Source organism: Mirounga angustirostris, unplaced genomic scaffold (assembly GCF_029215605.1).
Source record: "Mirounga angustirostris isolate CCGP_5_RB_7025 unplaced genomic scaffold, mMirAng1.0.hap1 SCAF_10, whole genome shotgun sequence".
Lineage (NCBI taxonomy): Eukaryota > Metazoa > Chordata > Mammalia > Carnivora > Phocidae > Mirounga > Mirounga angustirostris.
The window spans coordinates 108,266,547-108,287,390 of NW_026991718.1; the positions used below are offsets into that span (position 1 = coordinate 108,266,547).

Genomic DNA, 20,844 nt, shown 5'->3' on the forward strand with positions numbered 1-20,844 from the left:
CTCCGCCCCAGGCAGTGGGAGGCCTACAGCTCTGCTATCAAGGGAATGAAGTATTAGAAAGCCCAGTGGAGGCCTGCAGGTCCTGAGTGTTTTCTTTTTGGGGTCCCCACCCAGGAGATGGGTCTCTGGGACTCCTCTCCTCCACATGGTTTACTTACAAGAGTCAGCTCCGCCCCAGGCAGTGGGAGGCCTACAGCTCTGCTATCAAGGGAATGAAGTATTAGAAAGCCCAGTGGGTCAAATTTTCATCCTCAAGTGTAACTGCAATAATTAAGCAGATATTTTGATTTCTCTTCGTTTGAATCCTGCAGCCATCTCCCAATCGGTATCAAACTCAGGGATATATGGTGGAAAGGTTATGATTTCCTATTACCTTAAATCCCTAACCCATTGAGAAATGGGTGCAGGGTCAAGCATTTGGGGCTTCAGTGATTGAGGCTCAGGCTCATCATAAGACAAGGTCTCATAATCCTTAAACTCTAGCAGACATAGTAAAAAATATGGGATAGATATATCCCATAACTATGGCATTCATTACTGACTCTGCTCTCCTCTCCCACTCTGGGGGACTCGGCCTGACAGAATCAACACAAGTATTAGGTAAACCTGAGTCTGAAAAAGACAGGAGCAGGGGGGGAATTGAGGAAGAAGGCACTCATGTCCACCAAACACTGCTCACCCTATATATGGAGTAGAAGGACAGGGATCCAGTTAAGAAACAGGTCAAAATGCGAAAACTTACCGAAGACCGTCTGACAAAAGGCAGAGGGAGACGAATCCTGGAGAGTCACGTGAATGCTGCAGCATGGTGGAGAGCCAAGTGGCAGGAGAGAGATTTGTAGCTGCCACCCACGTGGCACACATTCAAGGCTCTGGGGAAAATCAGACAACAGCGTTGGTCCCTACAATGTCCCTGGTAGCTCAGGACTCAAAGTACCTCCTGCAGCTCCAGGTATGGAATCTCAGAGAGAGCTACTCCAGCTGAGGCACACATGGGGACAAGGGGGCATCCATCCCTTGAGATGGATTTCATGGGCTTGAGACATTTAATATGGCTGCTCACGAGAGGTGGTGGAGGCTCTGTCTCTGAACAGAGTCCTTACTGAGTTCATCTTTAAATGTCAGGATTAGAAAATTAGGAGGGGATGTAGAAACAAAGACATCCTCTACCTACAAAATGTTAAAAAGAGGAATACCTCAAATGACACCAGGTGACAGGCTATGTCCATTCCATATATTTAAAACTTTTGCTGAAAAATCAAAGCAACTGAGAAGCCTCCCCATGATGTAGAAGAGAGTCCATACAATGGACTTTTCCCCACCGATCTGAGGTTGGGGGACCCAGAAGCAGAGCCTGAGGCAAGGATTTTTGTGAGGGTAGTTTGTTTGGAAGATGATCCCAGGAAACACCAGTGGGAGATGAAAAAGTGGAGTGGGGAAGGGAAGAAAGTCAACAGAGGGGCACTGCTATGGGCACCTGAGACTCAGTCCCACTGGGAACCCTCTGAGGGACTGGTCGTGTCCACTTGGGCAGTGAGGAAGCTGCAGTACTTACCCACCAACCCCTCCTGCACATCATCTCATTAAGGGCACTACTTCTGGGGGTTCAGCTCACTAGCACTTCTGGACAGCCTCACACATGGTCCAAGCACACTCCCACAACCAGAGACAGCCCTTGGCCGTGGAGTTGCAGGGCCTTGCAAGAGGAAGCCAGCCACATGACAGGCACCGTGAGTGTGAGGAGGATGCAGAAGGGGCACCAATTACATCTGGAAAACAGTGTGCTCCAGTCAGCCTCTAGAAGTTAGACAATTTCTCCCAGCAGAGTGTCATTCTCACGACACCAGACAACGTGTAGCCGGAGGCTGGCATCACGATGAAGAGTTTTTTCCCTCTACCCTCCCTCAGACACTGCTGAATCGATGCTCTTTCAGTAGGTGGTCATGTGTATTTGGATTCATGGAAATAATGGGCTCTGCTTGTGATAACTGCATTTGGGGCTTTTCCCCTTCGTGTTTCTGAATCTTATGCCTGTGAGTCCATGCTGTGATGGTCCCGTGTGTCCTCTTCAGTCTCTTTGCCATAAAATGTGAACGCTAGACTTTAGGTTGCATGAATCAAGCTTGGGTGTCCTGAAGGAATCTCAGTGAAAGACACCCAAACGATGGCAGGAGCGGGACTTAGACTCCATCCAGGCGCGTGACTGAGACCTTCCAGTTAAGGCCACGGAGTTGACATTGACAAGGGTGATTTGGGATATAAATTTTTGTGAAGTTTTTAACAAGTTTTATTTCCAGTATCTTAGGTTTCTATTTACAAGCAGGTGTTGGAGTACTGGAAGTTTGAATTGAATGCTATTATTCAAGTTTAGGAGAGTTCTCTATCACGGCCATTATAATAACAGAGCTTTTAAAATCTATCATTTGAGCTCATTTCCTGACCTCGGCTGAGCCCTTGGTACAATAGGCATCACCTGAGCTGGGAACACAGAGGGAGCGGACTGTCAGCAGAGGATGTAGGTCTCAGAGTTGATTTGGTTAATGTACAGTGCTGACGCATTTCAGAGCCTTTAGGGAAAGAGCTAAATTGCCCACCCTTGTGTTCTAGAAGATTTAAGGATTCTTTTGATGTCAGGACACAACACAATGACACTCAGAGGGATGAAAGGCAGAAGTCTTTGTCGCTTACAGCTCTGAATGAAAGAAGGCTGCCAAGGAGAGCCACACACACAGAAGCTTCCCCCAAGCTGAGGTAACAACCCACTTGAGCGGAGGGGGCAGCTTGTGTCCCGCAAGCAGTGGGGGGTTAGCTCCGTTACTGGGGCTCTGGTGGATTGGCGAATGTGAATAATGTCCTATAGGCACCGTTGTCGCTCCTGGTCTGGGACCTGGCCCCAGGGCACTTGGGGCTGGTACATCTGGCCTAGAGCATGAAAGCCTGCTCAAGGAAGAGGTTGGGAGTGTGGGCTTAACCCGCTGCTCAAAACAGGGGAACAGACCAGTCTCCAGCCAGGGCTTCAAGACTGGGTCAGAACAGCATACACAAACAAACAAACAATCTCTATTACTCTTGGTCTCAGGATGATGAAAAAAATAGTGGTTGGTGCTGGGGAGTGGCCACAGGACTGTGGCATCAGTGCGCCCGGATAGACTGCCCATCTCCTCCCGAGGAGAGACCACACCCCTGGGGAGACCGTAAGTTTAGACCCAGGGTCAGTGGACAAAACTTGGGTATGTCAGAGAGCACCATTCTCCCCCTGCTTTTCTGCCTTTACACCAGGACCGGTCCTCAAGCCTGTGAAGAGACCAGCACATTCTTGCGAAGGGTGAGGGCTAGGGTTACAGATAGGATGGAGCCCTCATGATGGGAATAGTGCCCTTAGAGGAAAAGAAAGGAAAGAGCTTTCTCCCTCTGTCTCTGTCTCTCTATCTCTCTGTATCTCTGTCTCTGTCTCGTCTTTCTCTCTCTTTCTTTCTCTCTCTCTCTCATGTAACAAAAAGCCAGCTATCAGCAAGCCAGGAAGTGGGCTCTCACCTGACACTGGATCTGTTAGCTCCTTGATCATGGACTTCTCAGCTTCCAGAACTGGAGACGTAAATGTTCGTTGGTTAAGCCGCTCAGTCTCTGGCATTTTCATTATAGCAGGGCTGAAGTGCCAATGGGTGGCACCATGAAATTCCCTTTGAATGCTCACTCCATCTCAACCACATCGGTTTCTTTGAAGCGGTTCATTCTCCAGCCCTGCTCATGCCCCCGCCCTCACCGCAGCACTAGAAGCTCCGTCCTCAGTGCTCTGACTGCTAACCGCACTGTGCATGTCTGTCCATCTCAATACCTCATCGATCTTCAGGGAGAGAATGTTGTCTGTATTCTCCTTGGATCTCCAGGGCCTGGCATTGTGAGTGACTCCTATTAGGTGGTCAGTAAATGAGGGAGCGGATACTCTGCCAGCGAGAGGAAGCCAAGGGTGAACTTGACTCGCAGGTGTTGGAAGAGATGCATTTACTTGGCGTGCCCAATGTAATTACAGGTCTCAGGTGATTTAAAGGCTGTTTCTGCAGGAGCCAATAAATCTTTTAGGGCTTGTTGTCCAGCATAATCGCCCAGCTTGTCTTTGGCTTTTTAAATGCAGCAGGTTATACATCTGAGACTCTGGGAGTCCAACCAGTGAACCTGCACAGCAGAGAACAGTCGGGCATGAGGTTAGAGGGGACAAGAGCCACTGTGGCGCCTTGGCAAAGGCTCTCATGGGAGAGAGGGTCCACGTGGCTGAGGAAAACTCAGGGACCAGAGAGTGGGGAGTGTGGCAAATTGCATTACTTGCCCCAATTCTTACCCTTCCCTGTGTCCACATCATTTACCATGTGACTTCGTGTATTTTCCCCCTCTAGATTTTGTATTTGGCCAGGGGACCTTCCTTGGCCAGTAGAAAGATGAATGAGTAGAGTCTAGTCCTCCAGCGGCCTTACCTATTTCTTTTTGTTCTCTGGTACCTTTGCCATCACCGGGAGAATGAGATTCCCAGGCTGGACCCCTGCTCCCAGGAAGAAGATGAGGAGATGCATGAGTACTTCCTGTGGAATGTCACTGAGGTTTTGTGATTTGGTGGCTCTGGCTTAGGCCATTACCCAGAGCCGCCAGAAGCACAATGGGGACAGAGGGCAAAGGCAGAAGGATGTCAAAGAGGGTTGACAAGTGCTGTCATTGAGAAGCCACGTGCATGCTCAGACCAGGTGCACTGGGGGTGGAGAAGCCAGGGGAGAGGGCATGCACCAGTGGAGCACCCTCCAGGGCAGGAGACAGGAGCAGAAGTCTGAGGAATTTTCCCTTGAGCAGCTCGTGCTGTCTGTCTGGAGCTTGTTCTGATCAGTGCCTGAAAGTAGAAGGCTGGGCATCATCCATCCACACTCCCATCAGGTACAACATTCAGGCTCTGGTAGCTGCTTGCTAGGGGGCGGGAGAGCTGGGTCCTAGCTGCAGATTTGCGGCAAGGCCTCTGGGTGCTCCAAGGCAGTCACTGCTCCTGTCTAAACTTCCGTGTCCCCAACAACAAGCAGGGCATTGAGGTTTATTCATGTTGTCCTCACTGAGGACCGAGGGTGACAGAGCAGTCACTGAGGCAGAGGAAAAAGGACAGGTAAGGCACACACTGGTTCTTATAGTCTGTGCCTGGAAGGGACAAGCTTCCACTGACTTTTCATGGGCCAAGGCATGTCCATGACCAATTTAATTTCAACGGGCAGGGAAATGCAATTTTACCCTGTATCTGGAGGGAAAAAGACACGGAACAATTGCAAACAGCCCTGATGATTACTATGCTTCCCATATAGCTGGATACTTTTAATGTTTTAAAATATTAAACGTATCCTTCTTCTAGCCACAATCATCATTATTGTCCCTTCGTCTACTTCTCCTATAATATAGTTTCTCAATTATGTGTTTATAATCCAGATATCGACTAGGGTCACCTGTCTTTGAGATTTAAATTAAACTGGCTGGGGGCGCCTGGGTGGCTCAGTCGGGTAAGCCTCCAACTCTTGATTTCGGCTCAGGTCATGATCTCAGGGTTGTGGGGTCGAGCACGGCATCTGGCTCCGTGCTCAGCAGGGAGACTGCTTGTCCCTCTCCCTCTCCCTGCTTGCTCACTCTCTCTGTCTTTCTCTCTTTCTCATTCTCAAATAAATAAATAAATAAAATCTTTTTAAAAAATGTAACTGGCTGAATCCCCATCTCTCTTCCTTTGGGAAGTCCAATGTTGTGTTCCAAGCATCCTGTGAATTCCTGGGGTCATCACCAGGGCCACCTCCAGCAAGTCTTGTCCCCACTTGTCTGTCACCTGCAGTAGCTTTTTTCTCCTCCCTGGTCCATTCTGACATGAAAAAAAATTAAAAAGCCCCCTTTTCCTTGATTTCTCTTGAATTTATTCACACAAAGCGTCTTTGTGCAGAGCAGACTTTGCTGAAGGTTTGCACAGGGAGAAAGATTACATCTCAGACATATACAACCTAAAACTGAATATCAGGCATTCCTGTTCTCCTGAGTCTTTGGGTCACCTGGCCACTGGGAGGTTCTCTCTGTCCTTTGCTCTGCAGGTGAAACTTTGCCATTGGGTATACCTGCCTCTCTTGCTAGCTTCTACCACTCTTTATTATGGACAGTAATATAGTTCGCTATTTGGCCTCTACTTGGCCCCAGGGATATGTTACATACAGACACTCAGTGTCTGCTAAACAAAGTACATCTACTGTGGGTCCTGGGCAGCTCAGAAGCCTGGCAGAGGCTCTGAAATTCCAGTCCCCACCCGCACCCCTGGTCCCCTCCATAAGTAGAAGGGAGCAGTATAGAGATTTATGTGCCCATAGACACAGGCTTTGCTGCTTCCCCTCGCTCCATCCCTTAAAAGGCAGAAGTTGCTAAAGTCAGTTTTGGTTTTAAATAACTCTCTCTCTCTCTCTCTCTGTTAAATCTAGTCTCGCTTGTCTTTGTGAAGCAGTCGTATGTGAATGCCAGGTCATGCACCCCGCCACCCGCCCACGGGGATGGTACTAGGCTTCTCTTCATTTTACAGATGAGAAAACTGAGACTCAGGAGGACCAGCCGTTGCCCAGGTCTCCCACTGGAATGCAAACCCGGACTGTAGAACAAATCTCCCTTTCTGCTCAGTCAAACTGCCATCTCTCTTGACCTCACACCCTTTACAAGAAAGGTCTCTGCTTAAAAGAATTCAAGAGAAGCCATAAAAATTACCTGAAGGAGTGTTTCCTGCCATCGTTTGACTTTTATCTTCATCTTGAAATGCACTTTTAAGCCAACAAGGGGGATGGACGCCCCCAAGTCTGCACCGGGGTTGGGGGGAGCAGAGAAATGGAAAAGGGCTTGTATCTGAGCCTGCGGAGGGTACCGCTGTGCCCGGAGAAGCAGGGCTTCTGGACGCCCATGGGCCCGTGGAGGCCCCCCGGGGCCCCCTGGGACCCCTGGGGAGTGTCAGGGGAGAGGTGAGTGGGGGCTGAGGGCGGGGTGTGCAGTGAATTATTCATAGTCGCTTCAAGGAGAGCTTATCAAGTTTCAGCCATCCCTACCGGGCAGTTCATAAACATTCCCTTACATTTCCCTCTCGTTCCCCAAGAGACTTCTGCCACATCCTACTGCAAAGTGTGATGGCTTCTCAGTTCAGGCGTGTGAGGGGCAATTCAATGGCCTGACTGTGTAGTAGGGATGATCCCTTCCACTGGACTTTACACCTTGAGAAATGCTCAAATATCCCCATTTCACAGATGGGGAAATGGAATCCCCAGGAAGTAAAGAACTCACCTAGGATCTTGCAACTCCTTGGTAACAATGGTGAGACTGGGCCCCACATCACCTGCCCTCCAGTCCTGAAACACTCTGGGACCCCAAGCCTGCCAGGATGTGGCAGCCAACAGCAACTCCAGGAGACATCACTGTCAGAACCAGGCACCTGGTGGCCCGATGCCTTCGACAGGGTCTCATTAACGTGGGTAGGACTGTGTTTCCCTCTAGGGGTATCTGGGACTGGCAACAATTTTACCACAAAATGATGTTACTCTCTACTTCTTTGGGAGGGCATAACCCTTCATACGGTGAACCTGTGGTGTGGTTGTTTCCGAAGAATTGCTTTGCAGATAATTTATATAGGGAAAATTCCTGGTCTGGGGTTGTATCCACGCTACAAGGACGCCCTAATAAATTACATTGGATCTGAAAATACCGTGTGTTTTCCTTACCACATTTACTTTCCAAGTTCTGCATTTTCTTTTTCTTTTTTTTAAGATTTTATTTATTTGACAGAGAGAGACACAGCGAGAGAGGGAACACAAGCAGGGGGAGTGGGAGAGGGAGAAGCAGGCTCCCCGCCGAGCAGGGAGCCCGATACGGGGCTTGATCCCAGGACCCCAGGACCATGACCCGAGCCGAAGGCAGACGCTCAACGACTGAGCCACCCAGGCGCCCCCCAAGTTCTGCATTTTTTAAGAACATAAAAGAATGTACTTCTGAAAAAGCTGGATACTAAAGAAAGGGAAAATGCTCCAAGATGATAACACTCCTGCAGTTTCAAAGGGGCTGGTGCTAGTGGTGACCACTGAGAAGTGGCTTTAAACACTCTTGTTTTCAAAGTATCTCCTTCCCGGTCAGCTCTCGTCCAGCCTCCCTGCTGTGCGGGAAGCAGAAAGTTCAAGATTTCCAACTGTGCTGTGAATGGGAAAGCAAATCCACGGTGGTGGGTGGTGCAGCAACTCACTGCGGGGGTTCTGCTTCCCAGGCTTTTCGAGGTCACCACAAGAGAGCTCTAGCCAACCCTCCTCCCTCTGTTTTCCTTGCCACAGGCATTACCAGGCTGCAGTATAATGGGAAAGGCTCTGAAGATCTGGGTTCAAATCTTGCCTCTCTCACCAACTGCTGAGGTATCTGGGGCACTTTGCTCACCTTTGAGGCTCAACTTCCTCATCTATACAATGAAGACAATGGAACCAAGGCCAGGAATAGAGGAGAAAAATATGGGTCCATCTTCATAATGAGAACATTTAATCATCTGTGAACTACTTCTGAAGGATTTGTCTCTAAAGGTGGAGTCAGGGCTGCCATTTTGCCTGCCCCAAGTCCACCCAAAGGAAGGGTGGGAGGCAGCCCTACTTCCTGCTGTGGAAATTGGGGAAATGTTTCTTTTTCCATGTCTCCTGACAGCTAAATATGGGTTCAAGGCCTAAACATGACCAATCAGGTCTTCAAGCCCAGGATTTTGAATCTGAAGAGAATGACACAAAAGGGTAGGGTCTGTTGGAGGTTTTTCCATGTGACTGGGTGGAAGAGAGAGGATGCCAGACATGGTAACATGTGGGCTGTGGTGGGGGTGCCCGCTGGGGCAGGGATCGAGTGTCTAGCAACTGGGGTCTCATGGGCAGACTCTTCCTGTTGGCTCTTTGTCTTCCCACATCTTCTGTGAGCTGCCCAAAGCCCTTCTGATAAACTCAATTCAGGCATAAATTAAGGGGAAGCAGTTTCTGTTGCTTCTAGCCAATAGTTCGGACTCACAGATTCTCTCAAATGCTACAGTCAGAGAATGGAACAAACCTGATCCTTAAAACGTGAATTGTTTCTCAGTTGTAGGAAATGGACAGTTTGGTTCTTCAGAGGCTGACTTTGCCATGATTCCTAGGTCTGTTTTTTCCAAGAGTCTCACTCAGAAGAGTTTTTCCTGGTTATTTGCCACCGAGTGGTTAGCATTCATTACTAATCAATTCCCATTCGTCGAGCCCTACTGTGTGCAAGAGATTCAGATCTGAATTAAGACTCAAGGAGTACCCAGGTAAAGTCATTCTTTCTTTCATTCACTGGAGCTTTCCGGTTACCTCCCAAGTTCAGCTCCTAATGGAAAGGCAGGATAACTGCTGACTTCTTCCCCGTTAATTACCAATTTTCAAAACAGCTATTTCAAATGGTGATGAATTCGGGATTTTTTTGTTTTTCCTGTTCTCTTTTTTTGAAGATAAACCAGCTTTCAGTGACACAATTGGGTCATTTGGGAAAGTTTGAATATGGTCTGGATATCGATGATACAAAAATGTACTAGAATAGAAAGTGCAGATGGTAACCTGAAAAAAGGACATTAACAAAACACCGTGATTTCATTTATTACATATATGTGTAACACATACACAAGGAAAGATCTGGAAGGGTATGCACCTGTGTGCTGCAATGGAACCGTTGGTGGTGAAGAATGTCTTAATTTTTAAATGCTTGCTTATCCGTACTTTCTGATTTTGTATAATTTACCTGTACTGCTTTGGTACTAACAAAAGGCTATTTTTAAAAAGAAAAGAAAAGTGAAATAAACCATCTAGCACAATACCCAGCAAAAGCTGGGTGCTCCAGAAATAGAAGCTATTAAGAAAGTTCTCTTCACTAAGACAACTACATATAAATATTTGGTAGTTACCAATTACTTAGAAAAAGATGATACACTATCTAGAGCAAATCTGGAGACAATAAATATTTGGATACAACCAGATAGCTTAACTGTCCCAACCACCACGTAGTCTAACTTTGTTTTGCTGCCTGTGATTTATAACCAGTTACTTTTTCTTCACAGTATTTTCTGGCTGTCTTTCAATAAATAGAAATATACAGCCTCATACTTAATAGATAAAAAGTTTTTCATTCCATGAATGTGCCATCATTTATGTCAAGGTTTCTCAGCCTCAAAACTATTGATACTTGGGGTGGAGAGTTGTCTGTAGTCCTGGCATTCTGGAATGTTCAGCAGCATCCCTGACCTCTATCCCTACAGTGCCAATAGCACTCCTTTCTCCCCCAGGGTATCAATCAAAAATGTCTCCAGACATTGCCAAACATCCCTTGGTGGGAAAAACCACATACACATCCATGCTTGACAAACACCACTTTAACCATTTCCCTACTGATGGATACATAGGTTGTTACACATTTTCCCTACCACAAATAACATAATGCTAAACCTACCTTGTATAGATACATCTTTGTCCATTTGTCTGATTATTTTCTTAGGCTATGTTTCTAGAAATCAGTCATCTGGATGAAATATACTGACACAATCAGCCCTCCCTGTGGGTTGAATAGATACTCCCACCTATAGGCCTATAGGCACCACGCCCATGCCACCTTTGAGTATTTTATTCTTGCCAGTATTTGCCAACCCAAACGTTTAATAATAGTCTATAGATATTATTTTCCATACAAAGCATAGCATTTTTGTGTTATTAGTTATCTATATGTCTTCTTTGCTCAATTGTTTATGGTTTTTACCCATTTTTCTCATAAAGCACTCATCTAGATATTTAAATATTAGTGATGCTAATTAACCCTTTGTTTATTACCCACACTGCAAGAGCATTTCTTTTTTTGAGAGAGAGCACCGTGCACACACGCACGAGTTGCGGGGGAGGGACAGAGGAAGAAGGAGAGGGAGAATCCCAAGCAGACTCTCCACTGAGCGGGGAGCCCAATGCAGGGCTCGTGAGATCATGACCTGAGCCGAAATCAAGAGGCAGACGCTTAATCGACTGAGCCACCCAGGTGCCCCTGCAGGAACATTCCTAGTTTACTAATTATATTTTAAGTCTATGATTTTTGTCACTCTACTGGAAATGTTATTTTTAATTCATCAAATCTTACCAGTTTTCCACTTTGGGTTTCTGGATGTGGTATCTGCTTAGAAGAGCTCTTTCCTACCCAAAGATTATTAAATAGTCAGCCATTTGTGTCTACACAATATTTTGTCTAATGATTTAAAATACCAACATTTATTATATACTAAATTCTGTGTCTGGATGTCCTAATCTATTTCATTGATCTATCTATTTTGTCCTACCACATTCTTATCAATAACCTGGCTTTAAAATATCTTTTAATATCTGACAGGGCAAGTCTTTTTATATCAATTTACTCTTAAAAATTGGATGTTCTCAGGGCGCCTGGGCGGCTCAGTCAGTTAAGCGTCTGACTCCTGATCTCAGCTCAGGTCTTCATCTCAGGGTCGTGAGGTCAAACCCTGTGCAAAAGCCTACTTAAAAAAAAAAAAAATGGATGTTCTCGTATAGTGGTTATCATGAACACTTTTTCAGAATAATATTTTACCGGTATTTTTCCCTTTAAAAAAATGGTACATGTTTTTTAAGGTTTCAATAATAGCGAAAATATTCAGGGGATAACAGCTTGAGAACTTGTGCTAGCCTCACCTTTCTTTGCAAAATCTTTAGAAATGAGAGAAAAGATATTTTTGAAAGAATAAATCCATGGAAATACCAGGGAACAAGAAGTGCCAGGTGGACCAGAAATTATGAGGCATACCTGAATGATATAAAAGACAGATGGAATTGGATTGAAAGAGGAAGCCACAGTCCAAAGTGTGTTCAGAGAAACTTGCTCCAAAAGGTAGGAGTACCCTAGAGATACGCCAAGCTAAGAGTCAATACATGAAATGAGCAGATCGAAGACACATCAAAAGGAAAATTCTATTGGGATCACCTCCATATTCTTCCTGTCCCTCTCCCTCTCCATGGTATTGTGGTACTGAGTACCCAGTGCTTTGATCTGCAAAGTTGGTGATTCCCAAAAGGAGCCGGGAGCCACCAAGCCCAGGGAATAGCTCATCACGACTAGTAGCATATCCATCCCTGCTCCCACTGGAAGCAAGCCACAGATGATAAATGTACCCTTTACAAAAACAATAAATTGGATAATAGAAAGGTCATAGCCAAAGAGCACATTAGTGAACTGGGAGAAAGAGCCAATGTACCTTCTAGTAAAGATGTCAGACTACAAGCAAGAATCACCTGTCCTACTTGAATACACAGACATGCTATGGACGAAGTGTGATGTTTAAACACATATCACTGATCTCAAAGGTTAAAATGGGAAAATGTCCAGGTATCAAAAATGAAGAGAGAACCTATGGTGACAGCAATGAGTGAAATTTGATCCACGCTCTCCATCGAATTGAGGAGAGGGAATAAGATGGGGATTTTGATCACATGGGTTTGGGATTTGAGCCTGAGGTCCTGTGCATCACACAGAGCCAGGAAAATGATGATCTGTTCCATGAATGAGGACAGAAAATCCTTGCCTGTTTATCATTCCCAAGCCATATAATGAAATAGAAATAGTTACTAGTGAGTGACCAGAACATGGATTTGTGCCAAGTTTGGGCATAAGCTTGATTCCCATGCTCCTGGCCATACAGGGAAGCATTTTTATGATGGCAAATACCAGACGATTCTAAGCATCTGTAACATTTCAGGGTTGGGATCTGTCAATTGACTTTTCTCATTCAGTTTGAGATATTCTCAGTTCCTAATATGATACACATTATTTTTTATTGATCCTGGACATTTTGGGTACTATTTTTTGAGACTAGATCTTATTTAAATCTCATGTTTTAGCAGGTCGCTGATGACGCAGCTCTGGTGGGTGAATGGGGTGCCATCTCCTTACTTCCAGTTGGGTTTAGAAATCCAGACTCTCCAGTCATCCTCCAGTGACACCCAGGTGGGAAGACATGCCTCATTAATACATGGTGAGGGTGGTAGTCTAGGCTGTCCAAATGGTCCCCGCAGACTTTGGTGGAGGGAGAGGGATCTTCATTACTGCTGAGCAGTGGTGAAAGTCTGGACTTCCTACTATATCTCCCTTGACACCTCACTAGTGGGGAGGGACATGGGTGCCTCAATATTGCCAGGTACAGAGGGTCCCCACATGATATTGATTGGCAATGTGAAGGGCAGGGGTTGCTAAACTAAAGTCTAGGTTCCCTATTTGACCTTCTCCAAAACTACATGGTAATCAAAACAGCTAGAGCATCTCATAACAACCTTCCAAGGGTACAAGTGTAGGGACTTTTCTGGCAATGGTGGAGATGGGGATATAGTTTTTTCTGTGGGGTTTGGCAGGAGTAAGGTTGTCATTGTCTAAAAGTTTTCTGTTGGGCGCCTGGGTGGCTCAGTCGTTAAGCGTCTGCCTTTGGCTCAGGTCATGATCCCGGGGTCCTGGGATCAAGCCCCGCATCGGGCTCCCTGCTCAGCGGGAAGCCTGCTTCTCCCTCTCCCACTCCCCCTGCTTGTATTCCCTCTCTTGCTATCTCTCCCTCTCACTATCAAAAAATAAATAAAATATTTTTAAAAAATAAAAAAATAAAAGTTTTCTGTCTTCCTAGACTGCCTCTTTGGCTAGAGAAAGCAAGCTTTTCTTGGGGCTTCATTGGTCCCCATTGGTGTTTCCAGGTACCAGCTTCTCCATTATCCAGTCTGGGATACACTTAGGCAAAATGAAAACATGGAGAACTCAACACCAGGTCATCCCCTGGGTCCTCCAGTCCCTACTTGGTCTGCCTTCTTAGTCTTATGTTTGTTTCATACATAATGTTCAGGGATTTTAGTTGTACTTAGGGGTAGAGAATGGGGAAAAATATATCTATTCCATCTTCCCAGAAGTACAAGTCTCTAGGTTAAATTTTAGCAAGCAAAATCTTGTTACATGCTATCTAAAAGATATACCCAAAACAAAAAGTCACTTAAAGGTTAAACATAAAGAGATTTAGAAATGTATAGTAGTTACTCAAAACAAAAAGTTACCTAAAGGTTAAACATAAAGAGATTTAGAAATGTATAGTAGTAGCCAAAATAATCAATATCAAATAAAATACAATTTATAGTGGAAATCATTAATAGATACAGATAATGTTATATAATGATAACAAGGGAAATTCCATCTAAAAAGTACAATAATAATGGGACACCTGGGTGACTCAGAAGGTTAAGCATCCAACTCTTTATTTCGGCTCAGGTTATGATCCCAGGGTCATGGCATCGAGCCCTGTGTCGGGCTCTGCACTCAGCTTGGGGTCTGCTTGTCCCTCTCCCACGAGCATGCTCCTCCCCTGCATGCACTCTTCCTCTCTCTCTCAAATAAAAATAAATAATAAATAAATAAATAAATAAAATCTTTAAAGAAGTATAATAACTGCAAATATTTAATGATATCGACTAGAAAAACAGAAAAGTTGACAGAATTTCACAACAAAAACTGAAAATCCACATTCAGAGATGCCACTAATAAACACTTTGTTCTCAAAAACTGATAGATGGAGCTTGACAAAAAAAATTTAGAATAATTAGTCGACACAATGAAAACACTTGATGGGTATTTAGAATGCTGCATCCAAATTTAGTGCTTTCCCTTCCTTTTAATCACACATGGAACATGTGCTTAGGAAGCAATCATTGCCCACGTGACCAGGAATCTCAGCCAGTTTTAAAGAGTGGGTAGTAGACATCAATTTATCTGATCAAAATACAATGAAAATAGCAATCAGCAACCAAAACACCCTTCAAAAAAAAGAAAAGAAATCCTTTATATTTAGACACTAGAAGGCACAGTTCTTTTTTTTTTTTTTACATGTTTAAATCACCTTTATCTACTCTTCCCTCTCTCTTTTTTATTAACACATAATGTATTATTTGTTTCAGGGGTATAGGTCTGTGATTCATCAGTCTTACACAATTCACAGCGCTCACCACAACACATACCCTCCCCAATGTCCATCACCCAGCCACCCCATCCCTCCCACCCGCCTCCACTCCAGCAACCCTCAGTTTGTTTCCTGAGATTAAGGGTCTCTTATGGTTTGTCTCCCCTCTGTTTTCATCTTGTTTCATTTTTCCCTCCCTTCCCCTATGATCCTCTGTCTTGTTTCTCAAATTCCTCATATCAGTGAGATCATATGATAATTGTCTTTCTCTGATTGACTTATTTCGCTTAGCATAATACCCTCTAGTTCCATCCACATCATTGTAAATGGCAAGATTTAAATTTTTTGATGGCTGGTTTGTATTCCATTGTATATCTATATACCACATATTCTTTATCCATTCATCTGGTGATGAGTATCTAGGCTCTTTCCATAGTTTGGCTATTGTGGACATTGTTGCTATAAATATTGGGATGCACATGCCCCTTCAGATCACTACTTTTGTATCTTTGGGGTAAATACCCAGTAGTGCAATTACTGGGTCAAAAGGTAGCTCTATTTTCAACTTTTTGAGGAACCTCCATACTGTTTTCCAGAGTGGCTGCACCAGCTTGCATTCCCACCAACAGTGTAGGAGGGTTCCCCTTTCTCCGCATCCTCGCCAACATCTGTCGTTTCCTGACTTGTTAATTTTAGCCATTCTGACTGGTGTGAGGTGGTATCTCACTGAGGTTTTGATTTGGATTTCCCTGATGCCGAGCGATGTTGAGCACTTTTTCATGTGTCTGTTGGCCATTTGGATGTCTTCTTTGGAAAAATGTCTGTTCATGTCTTCTGCCCATTTCTTGATTGGATTTTTTGTTCTTTGGGTGTTGAGTTTGATGAGTTCTTTATAGATTTTGGATACTAGCCCGTTATCTGACATGTCATTTGCAAATATCTTCTCCCATTCTGTCAGTTGTCTTTTGGTTTTGTTGACTGTTTCCTTTGCTGTGCAAAAGCTTTTTTTTTTTTAGTCATGAAATGTTTATTTGTATGAACAAAATAGAATTTATTTATTTATTTTTTATTCTTATGTTAATCCCCATACATTACATCATTAGTTTTAGATGAAGTGTTCCATGATTCATTGTTTGTGCACAACACCCAGTGCTCCATGCAGAATGTACCCTCCTCAATACCCACCACCAGGCTAACCCATCCTCCCACCCCCCTCCCCTCTAGAACCCTGTTTGTTTTTCAGAGTCCATCGTCTCTCATGGTCCATCTACCCCTCTGATTTCCCCCGCTTCATTCTTCCCCTCCCACTACCTTCTTCTTCTTCTTCTTCTTCTTTTTTTTCTTAACATATATTGCATTATTTGTTTCAGAGGTACAGATCTGAGATTCAACAGTCTTGCACAATTCACAGCGCTTACCAGAGCACATACCCTCCCCAGTGTCTATCACCCAGTCACCCCATCCCTCCCACCCCACCCCCCACTCCAACAACACTCAGTTTGTTTCCTGCGATTAAGAATGCCTCATATCAGTGAGATCATATGATACATGTCTTTCTCTTTTTGACTTATTTCACTCAACATGATACCCTCCAGTTCCATCCACGTCGTTGCAAATGGCAAGATCTCATTCCTTTTGATGGCTGCATAATATTCCATTGTATATATATACCACATCTTCTTTATCCATTCATCTGTCGATGGACATCTTGGCTCTTTCCACAGTTTGGCTATTGTGGACATTGCTGCTATAAACATCGGGGTGCACATAGCCCTTCGGATCCCTACATTTGTATCTTTGGGGTAAATACCCAGTAGTGCAATTGCTGGATCATATGGTAGCTCTATTTTCAACTTTTTTTTTTTTTAAAGATTTTATTTATTTATTTATTTGAGAGAGAGAATGAGAGAGAGCACATGAGAGGGGGGAGGGTCAGAGGGAGAAGCAGACTCCCTGCCGAGCAGGGAGCCCGATGCGGGACTCGATCCCGGGACTCCAGGATCATGACCTGAGCTGAAGGCAGTCGCTTAACCAACTGAGCCACCCAGGCGCCCTCTATTTTCAACTTTTTGAGGAACCTCCATACAGTTTTCCAGAGTGGCTGCACCCCCAATTGCATTCCCACCAATAGTGTAGCTTGCCTTCCCACCAATAGTGTAGCTTGCCTTCCCACCCCTTTCTCCGCATCCCCGCCAACATCTGTCGTTTCCTGACTTGTTAATATTAGCCATTCTGACTGGTGTGAGGTGGTATCTCATTGAGGTTTTGATTTGGATTTCCCTGATGCTGAGCGATATTGAGCACTTTTTCATGTGTCTGTTGGCCATTTGGATGTCTTCTTTGGAAAAATATCTGTTCATGTCTTCTTTGCTGTGCAAAAGCTTTTTATCTTGATGAAGTCCCAACAGTTCATTTTTGCCCTTGCTTGCCTTGCCTTTGGCGATGTTTCTAGGAAGAAGTTGCTGCAGCTGAGGTCGAAGAGGTTGCTGCCTGTGTTCCCCTCAAGGATTTTGATGGATTCCTGTCTCACATTTAGGTCTTTCATCCATTTTTAGTCTATTTTTGTGTATGGTGTATGGAAATGGTCGTTTCATTCTTCTGCATGTGGCTGTCCAATTTTCCCAACACCATTTGTTGAAGAGACTGTCTTTTTTCCGTTGGATATTCCTGCTTTGTCGAAGATTAGTTGACCATAGAGTTGAGGATCCATTTCTGGGCTTTCTATTCTGTTCCATTGATCGATGTGTCTGTTTTTGTGCCAGTACCATACTGTCTTGATGATGACAGCTTTATAATAGAGCTTGAAGTCTGGAATTGTGATGCCACCAGCTTTGCTTTTCTTTTTCAACATTCCTCTGGCTATTCGGGATCTTTTCTGGTTCCATACAAATTTTAGGATTATTTGTTCCATTTCTTTGAAAAAAGTTGATGGTATTTTGATAGGGATTGCTTTAAATGTGTAGATTGCTCTAGGTAGCATTGACATCTTCACAATATTTGTTCTTCTAATCCATGAGCATGGAATGTTTTTCCATTTTTTTGTGTCTTCCTGAATTTCTTTCATGAGTATTCTATAGTTTTCTGAGTACAGATTCTTTGTCTCTTTGGTTAGATTTATTCCTAGGTATCTTATGGTTTTGGGTGCAATTGTAAGTGGGATCGACTCCTTAATTTCTCTTTCTTCTCTCTTGTTGTTGGTGTATAGAAATGCAACTGATTTCTGTGCATTGATTTTATATCCTGCCACTTTACTGAATTCTTGAATGGGTTTTAGCAGTTTTGGGGTGGAGTCTTTTGGGTTTTCCACATAAAGTATTATATCATCTAGAAGGCACAGTTCTAAATGACTCATTGCTTAAGAGAAAAGCACCATGACAATCATACAATATTTAGGAGTGAATGACAGAGGAAGAAAGCAAATCTGTGGGGAGGAGCAATGGAACTCCTGGTTTAATTCTCTGTGGTGCTTAACTGTTCTTTTTATCAGAGGGTGAGGCAATATGTCTTCTGTCTCTCTATTCTGGGAAATTTCCAGACATGATCTTCAAGTTTCAACTATTACATTTTTTTGTTTGTATTTTACCAATCACAAATTTAACTTCCAGAAATCCTTTTGTTGTTGTTGTTCCCTAATTGTTCCATTTATTTTTTTTTTAAGATTTTATTTTATTTATTTGACAGAGAGAGAGAGCGAGAGCAGGAACACAAGCAGGGGGAGTGGGAGAGGGAGAAGCAGGCCTCCCGCCGAGCAGGGAGCCCGATGCGGGACTCGATCCCAGGACCCTGGGATCATGACCTGAGCCGAAGGCAGACGCTTAACGACTGAGCCACCCAGGCGCCCTAATTGTTCCATTTAAATAGCAGCTTGTTCTCATTTTATAGCTGCAACATCTTGTTAAATGAATCTGTTAATATAAATTTAAGTGTTGTGGGGGTCATGGTGTTTTACATTGTTTCATTTGCTGAATTACTTGTTTCCCCAGGAGTCTGTTATGTTTGCTTTCCTGGGTTTCTGCTTTCATACTGTTAGTTTTCTTCATATGTGTCTTAGCGATCTCTAAAAGCAGATCTTGAGACAAGGACTGAGTGCAAGTAGTCCATTTGTTAACTGAGCTGATTCCAGTTTTTAGCTATCACAAATAAAGCTGTGACAAACATGTGTATAGAGGATTTTGTGAGAATATAAATTTTCATTCTTAGGGATACATTCCCGAGTGCAATTGCTGAGTTATATAGTAATTGTATGTTTAATTCTATAAAGAACTGTCACATGGTTTTGGAAGTGGCTAAACCATTTTATAGTCCCGCCAACAATGCATGAGCAATCCAATTTTTTGCATCCTCACCAGCATTTGGTGTTGGCACTTTTTTTTATTTTAGCCACTCTGATAGATATGTACTGACAGCAGTGCTGGTTTTAACTTGCATTTCCCTGACAGGTAATGATGTTGAACATCTTTTCATGTGCTTGTTTCCATCCATACATCCTCTTTAGAGAATTTGTTTTTTGTGTTTGCTGTCCATTTTCTAATTGAACTGTTTGCTTTTTACTCTTAAGTTGTGCTAGTTTTTCTCCCCATATATTCTGCATAGCTCTTCCTGGGTCTTGAGACTTAGCCTCCATAATTGTCTGATCTGATGCCTATAAATAAACATGTAAATGTGTACGTATATAATTTATATGTATATATAATGATCTATATGTGTATATATTTATTATAAAGAATACACTTGATGTATTATCAAGAATCATATGATTATAGTGGCTGAGAAGTTTCAAGATCTGCAGTCAGAGAACCAAGAGAGCTGATGGTGTAACTTCCAGTCTGAAATATACAGAGATATATAGATATCCTCTTGGTTCTGCTTCTCTGAAAAACCCTGGCTAATATACCATCTGAAGCCATCTCACTCAATTTGGAACATTCTAAGTGCTCCAGAGAAACAGGGCACAATAACCCTGTGGTCCTCCTGCCTTTCCCTAGCAGGCCTGGGAACTGAGAATGAGGGGACAAGGATGATATTCCACTTAAAAGGCTACCAGGAAGATCTTTAGGGCTCCCCTACTCCCCAACAGCCCATGAGGTCTGTGAGGCTAGGGTCCTGTCTGCATGATGCAGGGTGCTCAGGAATATCTCCCAGAGGGAGCTGGAGGCCTCTAACAAGCAGGATATTTGGAACTCATTGCTCCATTGAGTGAAGGCTGTTTCAGTGACTGCCTCCAAATCACCAGCGATAAGAACATAAGCTTCTGGGGCCCCTGGGGGGCTCAGTCGGTCAAGCGCCTAACTCTTGATTTCAGCTCAGGTCATGATCTCGGTGTCGTGAGAGTGCCCTGTGTCGGGCTCCACGTGGAGCCTGCTTAGGATTCTCTTTCTCCTCTCTCTGCCCCTCTACCTCCCCCATGTGCACCACGTGCTCTCTCTCACATAAATAAATAAATCTTTTTTTTAAAAAAAAGCACATAAGCTTCCTTCCATCATGACTTGATGTAAATACACATCCATAAGTGGAGATACACTTCGGTCTACCTCCTCTTCCCACCTAGGTTGAGTTAAGACAGCCTCTGGCAAACCTCCAGCATCCTGCCTTTTACAGATTACTTCCTATATTATTTGTTTAGAAACTGTTTTCTCAAATAACTCAAATCCTTTTGCCCCATAATAGTCTATAGCACCATTTAGATTAAGTTTTCAGAGAGTTAAAGTGGTCTCATAGCAACATTACAAAATTATCTCTCAGACTGTCTGATAATTGTCATTTTGGTCCAAGGGAAACCAGGGACATTGCCCAGAGACATGGAGGGTAGGGTGGCAAGAAGAGAA

General features: G+C 44.0%; 1 long non-coding RNA gene across 2 annotated transcripts in view; it reads right to left on the reverse strand.

The window, feature by feature from the left end:
* LOC123851584 (uncharacterized) overlaps nucleotides 1-20,844 on the reverse strand; it is an 80,506-nt gene that overhangs the window by 49,022 nt on the left and 10,640 nt on the right. The window contains exons 2-3 of one of the 2 annotated variants that reach the window (XR_006792648.3): nucleotides 3,535-4,173; nucleotides 743-872 (exon numbers count right to left, since the gene is read on the reverse strand). This is a non-coding gene — a long non-coding RNA (uncharacterized LOC123851584). The remainder of the gene's footprint in view (nucleotides 1-742; nucleotides 873-3,534; nucleotides 4,174-20,844) is intronic. The other variant, XR_006792647.3, reaches the window with a different exon arrangement.